This window comes from Callorhinus ursinus, unplaced genomic scaffold, assembly GCF_003265705.2.
Source record: "Callorhinus ursinus isolate GAN/ISIS: 27379988/994484 unplaced genomic scaffold, GSC_fseal_2.0 scaffold1, whole genome shotgun sequence".
Lineage (NCBI taxonomy): Eukaryota > Metazoa > Chordata > Mammalia > Carnivora > Otariidae > Callorhinus > Callorhinus ursinus.
Genome location: NW_027397063.1, coordinates 24,157,714 through 24,175,890, shown reverse-complemented (window position 1 = coordinate 24,175,890; position 18,177 = coordinate 24,157,714). Strand labels below are relative to the sequence as shown.

Here is an 18,177-nt window from a genome sequence, read left to right as displayed (position 1 = left end):
AAACATGAACAGCCAAAGTCCTAATGAGTAAAAATTATTCTCACTCATAGTTGGGATAGATCTTTCTGAGCATAGGACTGGAGAAAAACAAGCTTTTTTAGACACTTTTCACGTCAGAGTAGCTGACCTCTATTTCAGAGCAACATTATTGTGATTGTCTCAGTCTCGTCCAGTTGAAAATATTCTGTCCATGGAATTTGATACAGCAGTTTCTGTTTCACCCTCCCTGTGGAAGAAAGCAAGAGAAGATACTGAATTTTCCTGTATCGGACAAGGTTTCCCAAGTAATGACTGAGCCTCATGCCTTCTCTTCTTGAAATAGGTATTATGAGACCATCTTAGCGCATACTTCCATGTCATCATGAATATGTCCATGGATGCTTGAAAAAAATGTGTGTGTGTATGTGTAATTTTCCATAACCTAAACACAAATAGATCTTAAAGCAACATTTAGGACTTAATGTCATATTTGACTTGCTTAAAGGGATTAGGCAAGTAAGCCTTAGAAGGAAGTATTCCAAATCAAACTCAGCTTTATTGTTTGGTGATAAACTCTCATATAACTTGTAATACAATAATTTAAAAAATCTTCTCTGTTCAGTGCCTAATTGAATTTTTGCAGATTTATGTGCTCTCTTCCTCATAATTTCTTAGTTTTTTCCAATCCTTATATAATTGGCCTTTACTCCATGACATAAACATCTAGCAGATGAATGGCTATTTATATATTGTTTTCATCTCTGTGCATATTTGCTTTGGTATATGTCTTATATTTGTTTTTTCTATGTATTTTAAGACATACAGTTTCAGAAAATAATTCTGAGCATTGTGTTTTCTATGCATATGTAGAATTCAAAAATAGAATTTTAAACTTAGAAGACACAATGTAATAGAAACTGAAGAATAACACATTCAACTAATCATCAGTTGTAGAAATAGTCTTAGCTTTAAAAAACAAAATAATGAAAGTATATTCATAGCTCTGTAAGATTATTAAATAATTAAATTGTCTGTTAATCCACCAATATTTTCCTTTTGGCAGCAGTTGATTGCTCTCAATAGCTTGTTTTTATGGAGATAAGATGTTTTGATGTACTGCATATGTGATATATCCAGTCCATCTGTTATGAAAAAAAAATGAAATTATCGCTAAATTAAACCAACAATCCTCAAAATAAACAACTAAATAAGTATATAAGGCATATGGCACAAACTGTGACTTTGGTGTATTGTCTAATCTCTAAAAAAAAAAAAAAAGAAACCTGATAACTAAGCATTTATATTGTAAATCACGAAGAACCAAAGCTACTCACAGATAAAGGGGCAGTTAACTGACCTGCTTAATCTATACTGGCAATTCATTTAATGAAGCTTAACCCATGAAAGAAGGGGGGATTACTAGTATAAAACCCAGATGAGACATGGGCTATCGGAGTACATGGATTTCGAAAGGGACGTAGAAACGGCCATGCCTGCTTTCCTTTTCAGGTTTGCTCTAGGTTAATAGGACTAAAAAACGTTTCTTTCCGGGGAAAGTTTGGCCAAGGAAGAGAAGGAGGAAAATGTGGCTTATTTCCAGCTCTTAAAGAAAAGCAGGGCTGAAAGGAACAAAGAGATGAGACTATCAGGATGTGTTTATAATATATCATCTTTAAGAATCACATTAAACTGAGCCACCTTGTCCACTGTTTACTTGGTTTCTAACTGTTTGACGTCACTTATTACATTTCAGTTAGAAAAAAAAGTAGACAAAATTACTTATTCTCACATTGTTAAACATGAATGATCCTATAGAAATTCTTTTCCCATTCTATTATCAACCTTTCAGGGTTAAAAGTGTGTGTGTGTGTGTGTGTGTGTGTGTGTGTGTGTGTGTGTGTGTACCTAGATATATAAGTAAATAAATAAGCAAATAAATAAATAAATAAGTAAGTAAGAAAGAATACTTACAGCTCCCAAGTGGAATAAAATCAGTACAGAAGCTTTATGCAGCATTCAAGGTAGTCAAAAATAATGACATTTCATTGTATGGCATTGATCTTGCATACTTTAACTTTGATTTAAAAGGAAATCTTGGCAGGCAATTAACCTACATATAAAGATTTGTATAATAGGAAGCTCTTTTTGAATTGCTAATAGGTAATTCCTTTTCTTCCTAGAAGCCCATTGAGGACTTCTGTTTTTTAATGTGAACTCTGTCTTCCATAGTATATTAGCATGAACTCTTTCAACTGTCCTTGGTGTCTAGTATTATATGAGTTCTCCATAGAGCCATTTCCTCCTTCTACTTCTTATGAGATAGATTCTGTGTAAGGGGAAAATAGCTGAAATACAAAGCCCTACTGGAAAATGCCAGCATCTGAAGACGTATCTCATTGCCTATGCACCTTGCCAACTAAGAACTGATTAAAAGGAATTAGAGTAGAAGGAATATAATAAGATTTTAAAAACCACAGAAGTTAGATGTCATTGTTTTAGAGAAACAGACATCATATACCAAGAAAGACCAGTTGTTAATCAAGAAATTTAAGGATATAAATTGAGACTGTGGTGAAACTTTGTTCAATGGCCACATGTGTAAGAGAAAATGTTAAGAAAGTATCAGTATCAGCCTTATTAAGAACCATACCTTTTTAAAAAAGAATCATATCTTCAAGTTAATCTTTAATAACATCTGGCCTAGGAAACATTGCCTTTCCTCGGGCTATATTCAATATTATCCAATTATTTTATAAGAAAATTGTTCAATTAACAGCATCTATTAGTTTATAGTATCTTAATGTGTCCAACATCTTTAGCCTTATATTCGAAACCTTTGAAAATCTGGTCCTAGCACATGTTTCAAAATTTATGTTCCAAATCCTTTCCTAGACAAATCTATCTTAGCCAAGTGAGTCTACTGATTTTTCTTGAAGTATACCTCTATCATTATTCCTACCTTTATTTATTTCTTCTTGACAAAAGTCATTAATTCTAAATTATACAGCAGGTACTTTGTTATTATTAAGTGCGCTGCTTTTCAAATATATCCCTGATAAAGTTTATTATTGCTAGTTTTAATCATTACTCCCACTTTTCCATGTTTAGGAGAAAGGGAGGGGGTATAGCTTCCTGATTGTGTCATCCAGAGTGCTCCCTGTTTCTCCAACTTAACATGACATCTGATTTGATGATACTGTTCTTTCTATCTCCATGCCTGATGAAAGATGCAGTGATTTAGGTATGAAGTGATAAGAGTTAGACTCAACTGGTGATAGTAGAGATGGAAATTAAAGATATCTAAGTAAATATAAGAGAATTAAGGATTAGGAAACAATTGTGAAACATCAGAAAATATGGCTGTGGGCAGAGAGCCAGATTATATGGAGAAACAATGAGTTCTATTCGAACATATTAAATTTGAAGACATGTACAAAACTACATTTGGTACATGTATTCTTGATAATGTATATATCACTATAAATATATATTTATACATGCACATTAACATATAGGGTTTCCTATATAAAGCCATGAATTCTTTCATTTAGAGGCAAAAGAATAAAGCTTCAAGTATGACTTTGATACTTTGCAATTTTGCCTTAAGTCCTGTCATTGGCCCCTGGTCATGATCAGAACGCACTTCCATCCTGTGAGGCTAGAGATTGGGTAAGACGTTAGAGCTGAAGATGATACTATAAAGTGATATTAACATAGAAGTGGCAGTTGAATATATTCAGGAAAAATTGGCACAGTTAGCAAGGAGGGTGAAACAGTGATGGTAACACCTATAGCCAAGAATGATGCTCTTAAAAAACAAACAAACAAAACCTATTTTGTATCAGTTAACTCTTGTATCACAAATCATAACGGGGTGCCTGGGTGGCACTGGAGTTGGTGAAGCAACCAACTCTTGATTTCAGCTCAGGCCATGATTTCAGGGTCCTGGGATCAAGCCCTGAGTGGGGCTCCTTGCCCAGCGGGGTTCTGAGGGAGATTCTTTCCCTCTCCTTCTCCCTCTGCCACTCCCCCTACTCATGCTCGCGCTCTAAATAAATAAATAAAATCTTAAAAAAAACAAATCATACTAAAACTTAGGGTTTATAATAACCCAAATTTATTATTTCACAAAGGTCTAGAGTCACCTGGGTGTCTCTGCTGATGGAGGCCGCACTCACCAGAACTCAGCTGAGTTGACCCATGCATGCACATTTGACTGCAGAGTTGGCTGAAGACTGGCTAGTCCAGTAAGGCCTCAGCTGGAAAACCTGTCTTAGCTCCCTGTGCCCTCCCAGTCTCAGGCAGGCTGTCTTAGTCTTATTATTATAGTAAGGCCACCATTTCAAGAGAGAATGAACAGAAGTACTCAAGGCTTCTTAAGGCCTTGACCCAGCCCTGGCACACGGCACACTGTTTTGGTGAAAGTAGGATTCAGAAGGCCAGTCCAGACTTCAGGTGTTCAAGTTTGCGCAGGAAGACACAAAGCTGGAGCTAGAGTTCAGGCCTTTCCCTGCTCCCTTGCTCTTCTCATGGTACTATGCACCAAAGTATCACGCCGCATTGTATGGAGAATGCAACAGTATTATAAATAGTTGTTTCTGCAAGAAGTTTACTTTTCTTCTGAGAATATAAAGTGTAGAGGCATGAAATTATCAAACTGAATGCATGCAATTAAAAAAATAAGAGAATAATAAAACAGGTCTCCTAAGGCAGCGTCTGGTTAATTGCAACAAGTAAGAGCATTCCACAGAGAGATTAAAAAAAATAGCTGGATGAAATGTCCTATTAATCAGTGTTCTAGAATAAAATTTGGAGTATTTTGTGAAAAAGAGAATATGAGAATTTATATATTCTCTGAATCAATTGTAGGTTCTTCACCCCATTGCATGAGCTTACATGTAAAATCAACACAGAGCAAGATCTTGAGGAATTCAGGGACAGAAACAGGAAGTTTGGATGGGGTCGGGGGATAACAGTGCTGATTACAAGGGATGACTATGTGGCTCAGTCAGTTAAGCGTCTGACTTTGGTTCAGGTGGTGATCCCAGGATCCTGGGATCGAGTCCCACATTGGGCTCCTTGCTTAGCAGGACCCTGCTTCTCCCTCTGCCCTCCGCTCCCTCTGCTTGTGCTCTTTCTGTCTCTCTCTCAAATAAATAAATTTTAAAAAGGTGCCAATTAGAAAGTGCTGCTAGGAAGGCATGCCTGTCGGGGGTGCTGCCATGTGGTAGACAGGACAACAAGACCTGGGACAAGGCTAGGGGCATGGGAAGAGAGATTTCCCAGACTAGTTACTTACTTCTGGATGGTTATAAGGCAAGCCCTCCCTAAGGCTTAAAGTGGACAGAACTTCATAGTGTATGTGTGTGTGTGTGTGTGTGTGAGAGAGAGAGCGGGCCAGGTGGGAGGGGGGCTGTTGAATCCATATGTGCTTTAAACAAATGTGTAACTTAAAAGCATAGTAAATATTTACTTTCTCTGCAATCAAAAGTGTAAGTGCGGTGATTAACATAACAATAATTTTTTTTTTCTTTTTAAAGTGTAAGTGCATGTCGGAGGCAATGTGGGGCGGGGGGGCGGTGGCAAAGAGCCAAGGTTGCCGCATGAGAGGACATCAGAACCATCCTTCCAATTAGTCACTGTTTTACCTTGTTATGCAAGCCCCGCTAATCTGCTTTGTTAAAATAGTCAAGTCCTTGGTCTGCACTGTTTGGATTATCAAATTTTAAACCTTGAAATGTTGCTCAGGTTTATCTTCTCTGATGTGCTAGCAAGAACACATCGTTCCATATGAAATTAAGAGAACAGGAAAGGGTGGCTGGAGCACACAGAACCAGAGCAGTTGCGCTCTGATGAGCCAGATCAGTGCAGATATCAAGGGAAAAGCACTTAGCTGTTCTTAATGACCACCTTTCTTCATTAGTGCAAACCATGATGAATTACTGAGTGACACGAGGGACAAAATAATATATGACACCAAGATAATGAAGAGGATAAACATGCATGTGGAGCAGAAACTACATCTAATAAATTAATCAGAAATAAATAGATAGTGATATTTTCAAATAAAAGAAGTAGAGTTCTAATGCAAAGTGGTTCTGCAGTGGTTTTTCTGCTCATTGCTCAATTAGGTCCCCAACTACTACTAAAAATCATTTTGTATTAGAATAATTGTATAAGTAGAAACATTATCTAAATACCCTTGCTCTTTCCTTAAAGATATTTGGCAGGATTGGAATATTTGTACAATGTTATATTCTGTCAAGAAATTATTGGAGAAAAGCTGTTAAAATTGTAATTTCTGCCAGAACACTTTGGGTGTCAGGAAAATGAACTTTTTAATACCCTGGCAACAGATTAAATAACATCTTTAAATATGGTTTGACATTTATTTGAAAGAATTGTGTATTTTTTTCATCTTTTTATTAAATTATGGCTGTCACCACATAAAGATGGAAAGAATGTATTTTTTAAAAGACTGCAAATACAGTAATCAGCCATCAAGTTTGCTCAGTCTATTGAAAAACTTGCTTTTCTCAGCAGGTTGGTTTCTTACTTATCATTTTAGAGCTCTGCTATGTATTTTGCTTAATGATCTAATCGTAGATTTTTTATTTTCCCCCAAACAGTGCAGTTGTTGATTATATGTGGTTTTGCCATTTGATAAAGTGGAAGTGGTCAGCAAAGATTACCTTAAATCTTGGCCTCTTGCTCTTCATTTCCTTTGAGATAATCCCTTCATTCATTCTTTCTAATCAGGCCTCTCCATAAGTTTGAATGATAACTATTAAACTCATAATAATAACTATTTTACTACTTTTAAGTTTAAAGCACTACACGGTACATACTGCCATTTTAACATGGAGTAAGTGGATGGATTTAAATTCTAGAACTTGAGGCTTCAATAAACATATCTTAAGAGCTTCAGACAAAAGCTCCTGAAAACAAGCATTATAGGTACCTAAATCATAATGTTGGCTTCTGGTGGACACTTCATTAATAACTAGATGTGAACAGTGTTATATACAATGCAAAAGTTTGGGAAAAAAGAAGAACTGAATAGTTTCTACATGATTTCCAATAGATTAAGAGTCTCAAAAATGAATTAGGTGCAGTTTTAGAAAAGTTTAAATATTTTGAAGAGTACGGAAATATATTAAAATAGCATCCTTTAATTATTTAAACTTAAAATAGTCAAGCTACATGGATTGGAAATGATGTACAATGTAGATACTGATTACCAGAGCAAAAATAACCCTCCAGACCATTGTTATTTTTTTTTTAATTTTAGTATAGTTGAAACAATGTTGCATTAGCTTCAGGTGTACAACCTAATGATTCCACACATTGGTACATTGTACTTGTAGCTCCCATCTGTCAGCTTACAAGAGTATTACAGTATCATTGACTATATTCTTCATGCTGTGCCTTTTTTTCTGGTGAATTATTCATTCTGTAACTAGAAGCCAGTATCTACCACTCCCCTTCACTCATTTTGCCCATCCCCCACCCCCCTCCTCTGACAACCATCAGTTTGCTCTCTGTATTTATAAGTCTGATTCTTTTTGTTTACTCATTTTTTTTAGATGTCATGTATGAGTGAAATCATATGGTATTTGTCTTTCTTAATCTGACTTATTTCACTTAGCATAATACCCTCTAGGTCTATCCATGGTGTTGCAAATGGCAGGATCTCATCCTGTTTTATGACTGCATAATATTTTCTTTGTGGGTGTGTGGGTGTGGGTGTGTGCGTGTGTGTGTGTGAGAGAGAGAGAGAGAGACATCTTCCTTATCCATGTTTATTGATGGACACAGGCTGCTTCTATACCTTGGCTATTGTAAATAATGCTGCAATAAATATGGGAATGCACGTACCTTTGTCAAATTCGTGTTTTCACTTCCTTTGGGTAAATATCCAGTAATGGAATTATTGAATCATAAGGTATTTCTATTTTTGATAATTTGAGGAACCACATACTCTTTTCCATAGTAGTTGTACCAACTTACATTCCCAGCAATAGTATATGAGGGTTCCTTTCCCTCCACATCCTTGACAAGAATTGTTATTTCTTGTCTTTTTTATTTTAGCCATCGTGACAAGTATACAGTGGTATCTCATTGTGGTTTCAATTTGTATTTCCCTGATATTCTCATTAGTGATGTTAAACATCATTTTATGTGTCTGTTGGCCATCGAACACCATACACAACAATAAACTCAAAATGGATTAAAGACCTCAATGTGAGACCTGAAATCATAAAAACCCTAGAGGATTCTGAGCATAGGCTGAATTTCTCTGATATGGGCCAGAGCAACATTTTTCTAGACATGTCTCCTGAGGCAAGGGAAACAAAAGCAAAAATAAGCTATTGGGACTATATCAAAATAAAAAGCTTTTCACAGCAAAAGAAACCATCAACAAACAAAAAGGCAACTTACTGAATGGGAGGAGATATTTGCAAATGATATGTCTGATAAGGGGTTAATATCTAAAATATATAGAGAACTTATACAATTTGACACCAAAACAAACAAACAAACAAACAAACAAACAAAAAACACTTTAAAAATGAGCAGATGACCCAAATAGACATTTTTCAGAGAAGACAAACCCTTCAGACCTTTTGATGTCACCTGAGCTCTAACTTCTGTGAAAATTTGTGGCCCTCAGGCCCAAACCTGATCTATAATATAATGTATACTTGCTGTGCACTTCTGAGAAAGCTCTTTATTCTTTCATATGTATTTTAGCCTCAAAAACAAACCAGTTACAATATCATAGTTTCACATTTTTCAGTAGTCCTTTTTGTAAATGTACAAACCCATGTCTTTCTAAATAACAGTCATAATACTATTATCATCTAGCAGAACTAGAGAGAAGCATCTCAGATGTTCATCAGTTTTTGGCTCTAGGCACTTAATTAAATCTGTGAGTATCTGTGAGTTTTTCAGTGGCCAGCTGTTGCATCATGTCCCAGATACTCTCAATGTAGGTGAAAAATGCTGATTTAATAGGCATGTACCTGTTAGTGGTCCTCTGCTCAAAGCCCTATCAGATCTTTCAAGCTAGTCCAATGGCAGCTTTATATAAATAGATCTTTTGATCTAAACTTCTAGTATTCTAACAGATTTGTTTCACATTAGTTGGTTTCCAACATGCTACTGTTTTTGGAATGAAACAGGATTTGGGAAATAGAAGCCTTGGGTTTAAGGTCTAGTTGTATCATTTCCTGGTTATGTGATAGTAACCTCTTGGCTTGTTCCCGCTCTAAACTTCTTAATCTGCAAAATGTTAACACTGTCAGCTCTGTGAGGACTAAAGACCAAGGCTATTCCATTTAACCATCTACAGACATCGGCTTTTCCTCCTCTAGTGGTATTATTCCCAGTTCACCAAAGTTTCCTCTTGGAAACTTCTGTCCGGGTCCCAAAGTGAACTGCAGCCCCGGGGGCCACTGAAAAAGGACAGAATTTCTCTGAAGGGAATAGACCATGTCGTTATCATCAGGGCCACTGGCTGGTGACTATTTCGACTCTGAGCCCTAGAACTGAAGTATAGATGTTTCTGTTACTGGGCCTTTTGCCCTTGTCCTGGAAATGGTAGGGAGGAGCACTCTTCTGACTAACGAACAGTCACAATCCCATTGTTAAGAAGTAGGAATTTCAGGGGTGCCTGGATGGCTCAGTCGGTTAGGCATCTGCCTTCGGTTTAGGTCATGATCCCAGGGTCTTGGGATCCAGCCCTACGTCAGGCTCCCTGCTCGGTGGAGAGCCTGCTTCTCCCTCTCCCCCATGCTTGTGCGTGCTCTCTCTCTTTCTCTCGCTCTCTCTCAAATAAATAAATAAAATCCTTAAAAAAAAAAAGAGTTAGTGATTTCAGGTCACCCCATTGGGCTACAGATCATTCTACTGTTTGGAGGCCGTCCACAATAGGCTCCATCCCTCTAGCACCACCCACTTGCCTTTCCTTAACCTCCCCAAACCTGTCTATCTTGCTCTCATCAGACTATCGAGTTGCTAACTTGTATGAGCCTTAACAACCCATAGGATACGATGAAATTTCCCTGACCCTCCAACTAAGAGGCATCTTTCACGTATCTAAACTCTAGATTCATATCCAGGTTATACCACTTTACAATGCATTTGTTGACTATTTGAATTTCCATAATAGATTTGAAGACACAAATTTTTTCATCCTGCGATGTTTAGGACTGTTTTAAATATCTTTGACACTGAATAAATAAATGTTGCGTAAATGAATCAGAGAATGAATGAATGCATAAATTGTATTGGAACTACTCCTTAAGTACGAATCTCTTCAATAAGAACGAAGAACCATACTGCCTAAAGTTAATTTCTTGGTATATTTTAATTTTCCTGGTTGCATATGACCTTAAAATGTTGGTCTAGTAAAAGCTATTGGAGAGGATGACAGATTCTCTCCAGGGTTTGAATTTAAACCATTTTTGACTATAAAATGAAGCCTGAAAAAAGACAGCTTAGGCATCCCTTCTATTAATATGAATAGGAAAAATGGGATACATGCCAAACCATTACTCCAACCAAAAGCTGGGTTCAAATTAACTTTTAAAATGTCAAATTTTCAAGATGGACAAAATAAAAACAAATCTTGAGCTTGAGATGCTACATTCCTATATAAGACTAAATACTGCAATTAAACAGTGATACCACTAAAGTATTTTACAAATGGTCAATGCTTGTGTAGCAAATGCCAACTTCTATGACAACTGATCATTTTATGCATGGCCATTTAAAATATGCACATATCTTAAGATTCAAAATAATATCAAATTATACCAAAATTGTTTATACTTTAATGACTGCCCCCCCAAAAAAGTGACATACAGATATGATGTTTTCCTTCTTTTTAAAAATTAATTGCTTATTTTCATGGTCAATGTCATTAAGTAGCTTGGGGATAGGTACCCTCTTTCTAAAGAAGAGAGAGAGTCTTACATTTTAAAACATGTATTCATCATTTTATGTTTAAACATATCCATGTGAAAGAATGTCGGAGCTGTAAGATTATTTTAATATTTTTTATCCAGGTGTCTGTGAAATTATTTTCAGAAGCTTAACATGACAGTCATTTACATATTCCACAAGGGACTAACATATTTGGAACTGTCATTGGAATAGGGTGATAAATTAAATTCAGCTGAAACATTAGCCTCTATCCCCTGAAGGGACAAGTTCCAAACTTCACCCCTAAGTGGCTCCATGACTGATACTTCTTTTTCTTTTTGAATTCTACTTTTTAAAAAGCCCTTTCCATTCCCACAACTTTTCTATGTAGTTCTTCAATTGTTACTGAGACTTGCTGTTACTTTTAATATAAATATATGGCACAATGACTAAATAAAAAAATAAGAATGATGGTCCTATTAAAGAGTCAATATGAGATAAAAAGCCAATTAAAACCCCAGATGGAAGTGATGCATGAGAGAAAATAGTATAAATGGATAACGGTAATCAGTTGATTGGTTTATAGATCTCAAGTTCCCCAGGGGATGTTTTAAATCCACATAGTGGCCTAGAATGCTGAATTTTGCATTTGGGAGCTTTTATTGAACTAAAAGATCCTTAGAAGGCTATGTTCCCTCTTGGCTTCACATCCAAGGAAGACTCAAAACTAAGTTAATTCAGTCAGGGTCTGGAATAAATTCCACACAATAAATTCGCTTTAGAAGATCTTGTCAAATAAGCTGGAGGCTGCCCCATTATAAAATTCTAAAGATTAGATACAAAGCCATAATTTTAGGGAAATGGCAGAATTTCAGTGGCTCAATATTTGACAATTTATTTATTGTTCTCTGTAGAACTGTAGTCATTCTGTGTATTTCTGTAGACTGCAGGATGATCCAGCTCCCCTGACTAGTTATGCTTGCAAGGTCTGACAATAGAGAAACATTTGTGATGTGTTATTCCCCTTCTCTGTAAGCTATTCAAAATTAATAACACAGTCTCTCAAGTGTTGTAAAAGAGATCATAATCCATAGATCATTTGCCATCTGTATTCTGGGTCAGAAGTAAGGCAAAATAAAAGAATAAAGGGTAGACAGGGGACCCAGTCAAAAGACACTTGGCTTACATAGAGGAGCAAAAAAAATTATATTTTGACAATGAAAAACAATACTTCAAGTATGAAGCAAATTGAAGCAGACATCATTAGCTTTGCTTCTTGCTAGTTACAAATATTGAAGTTTTTTGTTTGTTTTAATAAAGGTAAAGGAGATAGGATTTCCTTGTCTATTAAGAAAAACACTAAACCTTAGTATTAAAACTAACTTCAGCCTCTGTTTTAGCCTGTTCATGCTGCTATGACAAAATACCACAGACTGGGCAGTTTAAACAACAGATAGTTACTTCCTCACTCTCTGGAGACTGGGAAGTCCATGATCAAGGTGCTGGCAAATTCAATTTCTGGTGATAGCTCGCTTACTGGTTTGCAGATGACTGCCTTCTCTGCCCAATCAGAAGGCATAGAGAGAGCTTTCTGCTGTCTTTTTCTTTTTTTTTAAGATTTTATTTATTTGAGAGAGAGAGCACACATGAGAGAGAACACTAGCAGGGGGGAGGGGCAGAGAGAGGGGGAGAAACAGACTTCCCATTGAGCAGGGAGCCTGAGGCGGGACTCAGATTCCAGGACCCTGGGATCATGACCTGAGCCCAAAGCAGACGCTTAACCTACTGAGGTGCCCAGGTGCCCCTCAGCTCTCTTTATCTATAAGGGTTTCAATCCTATTGGATCAGGGCCTGACCTGTATGATCTCATTTAACCTTACTTACTTCCCTATCTCCAAATACAGCCCCTGGGAGTTGTGGTTCAACATATAACTTTGGAGGGGACACAAACGTTCAGTTCAGAATAGCCTCAAAATAAATTATTTTGTTCTTATGTACTTTCTCAATCCTCAGTGTTTATGTATTACCCCTTATACCGCATATTCCTTCAAAAACCAATGTATTTTGTTTATATATTTTGTTTATATTTGTGCATTTGTATTTTGGTGTTCAGTACCTTCATATGAATTTAAACTTTCCTTAACCAGATTTATATTTATTATGAATTATCATGGCTTTTTCTTATGTGCTTCATTTTCTCTTGTACATCATTTTCTATCTTCTACATAAATGGAATGTATCTACATAGTACCTTAATTTCTTTTACATGTCTCTAGATTCTCTAAAGGATACACTGGTTCATAGTCATTTGAAACTTGAAATTCTATCTTCATGGAAATAGATATTCAAATATGTTTCCAGAAGACATATCTCACAGGTTGGTTAAATATTTATTGTCACTGAATGTAAATCATAACATTCTGTTGAAGAAATAGAGGAGGTGAGAAGAAATTTTATAGTACATTGGCAAGACTTGGATATCAATCCCAGGCTTGACACTTTGTGGATGTGTGATCTTGGGCTGGTCATTGAGCCCACCCACCAAGTTTCTGTGTCCATTTCACAAAAATTTGGACTTTTTATAATAGTTGTCCTACCCATGCATAGAGTTGTTGCAAGGATAAAAGGAAACAATGCATATGAAAAATACCATACAAAAGTTGGTTATTATCCAGGGAAGCAGTTAAGCATAGGAACAGGTTTCATATAGCTTTCCTTTCTTCAAAAGAAATATAAACAAGAAAAGTGCAGAATATGAACTTGTATGCATTCAAAAAATTAAGTATAGCAGGATTCTCTCCCACCTCTATCAGGTGAAATTTCCTCTTATATTTCTAATTTATATTTTACCTATATTTTTACCTAACTTTTAAATTTAGCAACTATGAGCAAAATGTTTAGAACTGACAATTGGATGAATTATTTTTAGTAAAGAGTTCAGTTTTACCTGAACAAATTTAAGGAATATAAGTGACATACTTTTTCATATTATAGCGTCCTTTCTACAATGGCATAATATTAGAAATACACCAGAAATCTGCACATTCAACATCCTTCCTACCCCGTTAAAAAACTACAGTTTACAAGAAGAAACCATGCAAATGGTTGCCTATTCAACACAATCTAATTGTGCAATGAAAGATTTTTCTGAGAAGTTTGCTCACCGACCTACAGATGGCAGAAAAATGTAGCAAATGGAAAAGAGGTGTGTTCTCATTGTACTTGCAAAAATCAAAGCAAAGGATTATATCTGCACTACCTTTGTGAGAATTGTATGAGGTCAGAGAAGGGAGAGTCAGGAAAGGGAAAAAAGCCACTACCAGTTACTTCTCTTTTTTGTGGATTTTGTTAGGTAAAATCCAGGGATCTTCTTTGTGTTGAAATATGTTGAGAATAACACTTAGACTGGAAGCTTGGTATTCAGTAAGTGCTATGAACTGACTTTTCCTAAAATGTGTAAGGGAAGTTGCTTGTGTAAGTGGGCCAAAGGGATTTCACACATGGAACTTATTTGGGTTTTCCCATATTGTAGTCTTTCTACGTGGGGAATGTAGATTTCTATGTGACTAAGGATTTGCAGATTTCCTACAGCTTGCTGTATTTTAAAACAGGGAGAAGAAAAAGACTGTATCTTCCTAAATGGAGTTTTATGGATCTCTTATGTCTTTACATTAACTAGTGCAATTGGGTTAAGACACATTAATTTTGGTGATGTATGCACAAGGAAAGATTTTCTGATTTGCTTCCCACTATTCAGATGGCCCTATAGATTGTGTAAACTCACTTCCATGTATGTTATGGTATGAATTCACAGGGTATTTGAAGGTATTAGTTAAAAATAAAGTGTGTTCTTGCAAAGTTTTGTGTAAATTAAAAATGTATTAGTCAAATCAGATAAAAAAAGCACAGAGGGTCTGGTATTACTTAAGGCATTATTGCTCTGAGTTCTCTGGAAAAAAAAATCAACCTTTTTATGGTATAAAATAATTCATCTGTTTGGGGGGGTGTCTAAGTGACTGAAAGTATGACTCGCCTGTATTTAGTAATTTCTTTCTGGGTGAGACAGGAGCAAAAACAGTGGAAGTGGATTTAAATGGCCAAAATCAGAACAGGTAGTTTAAACCACAGACTACAATCCAAGTTGGATGTGGGGGAGGAGGGAGGACAGCAGAGTGAGACAAGCTGCAGAGGGTGCCTGGGGGAGAAAGGGAAGTGGATGTTTGCAGCAACAGAACACGTTCCTGTGGTTAGCGAGGGCAAGCCTGCTTCTCAGGCATAACAGCCTTGCACCTGGCAAAATTTTAGGAGGTTGGTTTGTGGGAGCTTGGAGGCCCCAGAAAATGCCATCACCAACCCCTGAGCCCACTGAGTTTCGGTTTCTGCAGATTGCAAATACAGTGTACTCTCTTTCAACGTGCAGATGGTAGTAATAGCATCTATCACTTGCATAATAATGTGCAGGTATTTTTAGAAAGTGATTTTCCACAAAGTCACGCTTGTGATCCTGGCAAAGAGGCTCTAGGACTTCAGCACTGAATGAGTTTATCAGGTACCTTTCGAAACCACACTTGACTATCTGGTTGTGGGAAAAGACAAAGGAGAGGCAGACAGACAAGCGCAGAAAATAAAGCGTGTATCATTCCTTCATCCTTTGTTCATCCATTCGGCGTTCTCTATGTGCCAGGCAGTGTGCCGGCACAAAGCAAACATCATCCCTGTCCACTTTCATGAAATGCATAGCCTCATACAACAGAGCAATATTAAGCTAATAAACCCATAATACTCAATTACGAATTGTAAGAAGAGCGGTTAAGTGTTGATCAGGGAAGGCTTCTGCGGAAGCCATATTTAATCTAAGACTTCAAGAGTAATATATACTCGAATCTACCGTAGGAGGTGCTGTTAATTACCCACAGTCATTGTCCATGATCAGTATCCGTATTTTAGAGTGGAAGAAACAAAGTTGCCGAGACGTGGAACGCAAGTCCAGGAGCGCGGTTCAGTAAGCAGCGCATCTGAACCCGGTATCCCGGCTTCGGTGCGCTGGCTTCACCGCTGCCCACCGCGGCCGCGCAGCTGAAGAGGATCACACAGCACTCTGACAGGTCTCCAGTGCAGAGAAATCTGGAAATCAGCTTCCACCTCTCAGTCTCACATAGGTCGGCTTGACCCTCAAGCTGTACAAAGTACCAGAGTCAGCGTCCCTGCAGGTGATGCTATTGGTTATAAGCTCGGGGACTCTAAGGACACACTTGTCTGAAAATATGCTTACGGGAAGGAGAGACTCGCTGTAGGTGGCCCCTGAGCCAGAAGTCCCTGAAACTTGGAAATTCTCTTATCCCATTCAGACTGAGCCAGCCTTTATCTCCTTGTAATAGAGACCAAGGACAGTGAGTCAAGGGGGGGGAGGGGGGCAGAAATTACTATACTATAGATGACACTTCCTGCGTGTAAGATTTTTTAATTGTGTTCAGCTATTTAGTATAATTACATCTAATCACATAATTTCTGTAAATTGGTGAAGTGACATAATTGAAGTGTTTAACAAGAAATGTAGATTAAATAATTATAATGTATAGCTGCAATTTATGGATAATGATGGGAAAATTTTAAACTTTGCAAAATAGTGTAATTTGAACCTTCATGGAAATATCTCACCATTTCGGTTTCCTATTTCTGACCAAGCACAACAGCTTTGAAAGCTACCTAATGTAAACTTAGGGGCTTCTCTCTTTCTAGGACATCCTTAATATAGAGTATTCTTAAGAGACTAATGTGGTTTTAGCCTCTTCCCAGAAATCTAATATGAAATAAACTGCTTCAGAAGGAATTCAGAACTCCAGCTGTTTCTTGAGTAAAATGACCATTCCAATGTCAGAACACTGTAGAAATAAATGGTGACTTTGATCCTGGAGCTCTCATTCAGTTAAGTCATGCAACACATATTTATCGGGGTCTGTTATGAGTCATGTGTTCTGCCAGCTGAGTGCTGGACATCCTATAGAGAACAGAGTCTAAAGGAGCCAAGAAAAGAGAGAGGATGCCCCACCCACATTATCTTATCAAGAGAGCAACAAAGATAAGTGTCTTTGAACAGGGAGCTGATGTTGGTGACTTTTACGGGGCTTTGCAGGAGAGTGGTGAATGTCAAAGCCAGAAGGAGTAGCTTGGGAGGCAAGTTAGAGGTGAAATGGAGAGACCACTTCTTTTAAGAAGTTTCATAGTGAAGTAGAAGAATGAAATCAGATAATAACTGAGAAGAGGTGTAGAGCTGAAGGGAGACTACTGTCCTCCCACACCCTCAGTGGGACTGGTTTATTCAAATCCAGTTGGGAAATACAGTAATAGCAAGATTTTGTCAAAAACATTCATGCCAGATTTTTCCCTGATCCATTATTTTCACTTATTCATCACTCCAAGGCTGTGAAGTATTTGCTACTATTATTTCCACTGTACAGGTAAAGAAACTGAGGTTGAAGAAGTTAAGTATCTTACCCTGGATCACTAGCTAGTAAGCAAGAAGTCTATGAAGAGCACAAGGGGTGTCTGACTGAGTCAGCATAAGCAGATTTTCTACAGGTAGAATTAAACATAAAAGGATGAGAGCTTACAATCAAAGCTCCAGGTCCCCGGAAATCTGGAATAGATGGAGAAGTGGAAAGAGAAGCCTCAATCATCCAAAGCAGAGCCGCACCATTTTAATAGAAGAGAGAGTTAAAAGTGGAAGTATAGATCCAAGTTGATAGATTACTGGAGGAAGTCCGTGGTACTTTCATGCGATGGTTTCTATTTCTTTCTAAGTTCAAGGTCCTCTGATGATGGAGCAGAGAGATGAAGGAGCAAAGATTTCAGACTGAGAGGAAAATGGTGCATAGTCTCAACCATTGGGAAAAGAAGAAGGAGCTACTACAGAATTGCATTTGCTTGTTCTCCTTCGGGACCAAGTACAGGTTATGGACAATGAGTTTAGTACGGATGTACAGATGTGAAGGCCAAGCGCTGGATGGGTATGCAGTTGTAGCTTTGCAAAGCAAGTGACAAAGGAGATTAAGGGCACACGGAGAGCAAGAATACTGGTACCGTGTGGTTATGGTCATAGGTAAACTTTAGACTTTAATCCTGAGAGGAAAGGAAGTAAAGCAAGGAGAGAGCCAATAGATAAGATGGAAGTAGAAGATTCTAAGGACTGGAACTTCTAGTGCAATCCATATTTAGATACATTTGGGAATTGAGTGAGAGAACTGAAACAGTCAAGTCTGTAGTTATAGT

At 37.3% G+C, this 18,177-nt stretch overlaps 1 protein-coding gene and 1 pseudogene across 5 annotated transcripts in view; one reads left to right on the top strand and one right to left on the bottom strand.

Annotated features, from left to right (window-relative positions):
• Positions 1-18,177, top strand: part of ROBO1 (roundabout guidance receptor 1) — a 1,122,251-nt gene that overhangs the window by 379,803 nt on the left and 724,271 nt on the right. The window lies entirely within an intron of this gene.
• Positions 15,545-18,177, bottom strand: part of LOC112834086 (B-cell CLL/lymphoma 7 protein family member C-like) — a 34,649-nt pseudogene continuing 32,016 nt past the window's right edge.